The following is a 4,669-nucleotide window of genomic DNA, read 5'->3' as shown; positions in this document are numbered from 1 at the left end:
CAGAAGTATTATTGAGCACGCTCGTTGTTATAGCGTTTGTTTAGCGCGATTGTTGAAGTTGAGTGTATCAGTAAATTTATATTCGGAAAGAATAAACCAGTTTTATTAAGAAAGAACTTGTGTCGCTTAAGTTTCGTCGGAACGAAGTTACGGAAAATCAATTAACAAACGGAGACGTAACAATACTATACCTTTTGTTGTGATTCAAATATGCATATTTCATTTGTTAATACTCAATTAAAACAAATAGTAGATAAAACTGAATAATATATTTAAAGATAATAAACTTATTTTATCAAGAACACCGCCTAGCATTTTTTATAGATTATAGAATAAATCCAAAGAAAGAGATTTTGCTAAGGAAGGTATTTTCAGTTGATAAAGAAACAACTGTACTTTATGTAATTTAGGTTATATGAAAACTGCAAAAACAATAAAGAACAGCAATAAAGATGTTGTTTTTGAAACGTTGTAACATGCTTCCTGAAGACAAATTAAAAACTTCTAAACAAACAATACCGTGAAATATACAAATGTACTCGTTTCTTCCCAGTGTTCTATTTCAAATTCAGTAAAAATAAACCTATTTGATCACGTTATAAAATATTCCAACAATATCGCTTTGCATATATTAGTATTTCGAACTCTGACAGAAAGATACAACAATGTTAGTACAAGTGGGTGTGGAGTCTTCTCGTCAGACGTTAACTGTACAAAATATGACTTTTTAAGAAACCAATAAAACACTCATTCAAGAATTACTCACCAAACAGCTTCAGACTTTTACAATTACACGAATGTCTTTATTAGCTTTTTTTATATGTAAAAATGCTTTTCTTATTAGAAAGTTAACAACACTTAACGTAACAAATCCAGTGACTCCTTAAAATGCCTTATAAAGGCATGCCATACAATATACAGTAGTGAATTAGTTGCAAGTCCTACCTACACTTCTGTTTGAGAAACTTTGCAGGAAATTCATGTACAACGTATTAGTTTGACATCAGAAAGATACATCTACATTGATATATTGGGATGAATTTCAATTTTCAATATTGTGCTGTAATAATTTATTATTCTAGGTTATTAGATGAAAGAAATACCTATGAGAAAGACACTACACAATGTATGTCACTCACAATTATTAATATCACAGCACTTTTATCATTAGGCCGGTCGTGGCCTAGTGGCTGGTGTGCTTCGCGTCTTGTTGCAGTAGAAACGCACTCTTCAGTATGAGGCCCTGCGTGTGCTACGAGGTTGACGATAAAATCTAGTTATTTGTGCAGACAAAAGTAGCTCACGTTTTGGCGGTTGGTACTACTGACCAACTACCTTTACTCTAGTCTATCAGTTCAAAATTACATATAGGTATGGACAGATAGAGCTCTTTGTAGCTTCGCGCGAAATTTCTACAATGAACGAGAAAACAAGCTTCTCGCAACGATAATAACAAAAATATATGATCTTAGACTTATAACGGAGGATTTTTTAACACTCCCAATAACAGTGGTTTCTTCTGTAGTAAAACAAAAACAAATGTTTGGCTACTAACAATTACGATCTTCTAAGGCTCTAAGCATTGTGGTTTTATCTAACATGGATGTCGTTATATGAAGCGCCATCTGTTGACGAAATGCAAAATAACATACTCATAATTTAATACGTTTGGTTAATTACGGCTGTAAAGAAAACAATATTGTTATTCAACATGACACTTTGTAATTAAAACTGAAATAAATGGTGTTAATAATGAAGTTAAGTAAAATTATATACTATTATTTTCAAAATTGTATAACGTAATAGCTATTTATGTTTATTTTCAATCTGGTAGTTCAGCGGTAAGTTTGAGAGCTAATAATGCTAAAATTTAGAGTACAGTCCCTGCAATAACACAGCCCATTGCGCAGCCTTGCACTTCATAAACAAAATACTAAGAAGTCGTGTAGGATAAAAAATTTAGTAAATCAAAAAATAAGAAAACCGACAACTTGAACGCGTTCCACGAGTTTTCCACGAGTTAAGAACTACAAAGATTAAAAAAATTGAACAAGAATTATAAGCCTTGGAATACACAACCTTGTCATTGTTTTGTGAGTGATAAAGCCTACTTATTCTAAAAAATCTTCTGATACTTAATTATTCTCTCTGCTAGTCATAGTACCCGTTTTCACTAGGAAGTCATATATATGTTTCCCGCAAAGGATTTAAGATTTAGTTGGAATTTAGTATCTAAAGAAATTGTGGTGGAACCAAAGACAGGTCAGCTAACCTCTTAGCTGCGTCCAGCTCACGTGTTAACTTGTACATATAATTTAACGATGAAAAATACTTTTTCATTAAGACAAAAAAAAGACTGTACAGTTGTTTCGTTTTAGAACATAGATTAACTTATAACTATTACTCTGAAACAAATAATAATCAAATTAGTTTCTATTGTCTTCGTAATATTATCTTTTGTACCAACTACATACTGTACAAATTGTCTAGTAACTTTTGCCCAACTTACTATATACCTAAAAGAATTAGAACGTACTATATTTCTTTATTTAGTGTAACATGTTTGTGTAGGATCTATACAGTTTAAGTGTTTTAAGTACAGATTAACTTCATTATGAAAAACTGTCATTTTCAGGGCTACGTAGATAATGATTGTAAATCAAAATTAGCATATGGAAACAAATGAAACCAAATATACAAAAGACTAACAAACTTGATGAAAAATATTCTTTTGACACATTCAAACACTCGTATAATTGAATACTTATGTGAAATTGTAAGGTGTAAAGTTGATCATGACGTTCTTGCAGAAATAATATAGTAAATGTTATCCTTGACATTGTGCAACCGAAGTTCAACATAACGTAAAATTCTACTTATATAATCATATAGCGAAGATCACTCCTTATTAACACATGCATCGATCGAATACATAACTCGACCATAAAGGATATCCAGGGTTACCAAGAGCTTTCATGGACCTCGGGGGATGATTTGTAGGTAACCTCCACCTCTCGTTGAACCAGTTTTCCCCACCTGCCTTTTCTAGAGCCCCCTTCGTAGCATTGGGCCCTGCGTGAAATTTCCCAGTCTTCTTGCTCTCTAGATGGGCCTGATTTATCACAAAAATTGTGAAAATCCTTCTATTTTTACGTTTCTATAAGCTACTCTGAGGGTAACCAATACAATCTGAGATTACCACAGAGTAGGTAAAAAGTAGAAATGTTGATACTTTGACAGTGGATACTGTTATTACAGAGGTCTGTTTTCTCTGGATGAGAGTCTATACTCTTCAGGCTCCTGCGCCATTGAGTTGAAGCTTTATTAGAAAATGTCATTTTCTGCATAGTGCAGAACCTATGGCCAGAAGGAAGAGACTGTCGCTGCAAAGCTCTTTGAACATATCCATGTGGCCATAGCCAAGGGAATAGGAACTGTCGTATCTGGAAACCAAGAATGATTAAGAAGTTCTCCCTCTGAGGTTCGACCCTAGCATGAGGGAGACTCAGTTTCCTGAAGATCACCATAGTGATGTTAGAGACTGGCACAGGAATTATTGTAGTGGACGAACTGCAGAAGCTAGGTTTACCTGTACAACAAGATAACCGAGCTTCTATGGAAAAAAATATGTCAATCAGAATAGACTGAAGAAAAGTGGACCACGTAGTGCGTGTGGAAAGCCAACGTATGAGATAAGCTGTGGAACAATGTGTAGCCACATTTGGTTAGAAGAAATTAACACCGGCTAGGGAAGAAACTTTACTTGTTGTGATTCTTTCTTTGCCATACTGCATAGGCAAGGTTTTACATACAGATATGACTGAAATTGATATAACAATGTTTTTATTTAGTAATAAAATGCATAGATCAAAACACAATTTTTAAATAATTAATGGGATGTGCTATTACACAGTATTGGGTAAAACTATAAACATCTTTTTTTTCCATAGAAACTTAATATTCCTTCTACTAATATCAGTGTCGTAGCTTATGAAGTTGTCTGGACACCACAAGGGAGCACTTTTGTCTCAGTTTGGTCATTTTTTATTTTTTAATATTGTTACGTCTCCGTTTGTTAATTAACTTCCCGTAACTTCGTTCCGACGAAACTTTAGCGACACAAGTCTTTACTTAATAAAACTGGTTTGTTCTTTCTGAATATAACTTCACGATACACTTGATTTCAACATTCGCGCTAAAACAAACGCTATAACGAACGTTAACTTCAATAATACTTTCTCACTGCAGATCAATTACTCACTACCTACACACACATTGTTGTTCCGTCACGTCGTCACCCTCTTATATATACCAGCCTACCCTATATCTAGTAATCTCCCGACAATTCACGAAGGTACAAGATATTTCCAGAAATCAGGGGGCGTGACACTAGTCACGAGACCTCGCTGACGCAACAATATGTTTTATGGTTGGGTACTGTAACAGGAGGACATCTCGGAGTTAAGAAAACATTGAGTCATCCACGACACAGATTGTACTGGATAGGTATGAGACAAGATGTGGAAGAATGGTGCAGTACATGTTGTGCTAAAAGGGGACCCAAGCATAAGGGACGCCCACCTTATGAAGAGTTGCCTGAAAATGTGTCAGAGTTTGTGAATGTGTTATCGGAAAGGATGGATGATATTCACCATCAAGTGCGTTTAAA

The sequence above is a fragment of the Limulus polyphemus genome, unplaced genomic scaffold (genome assembly GCF_000517525.1).
Source record: "Limulus polyphemus unplaced genomic scaffold, Limulus_polyphemus-2.1.2 Scaffold3728, whole genome shotgun sequence".
NCBI lineage: Eukaryota > Metazoa > Arthropoda > Merostomata > Xiphosura > Limulidae > Limulus > Limulus polyphemus.
The sequence above is the reverse complement of the archived record's forward strand: the minus strand, read 5'-3'. Positions refer to the sequence as shown.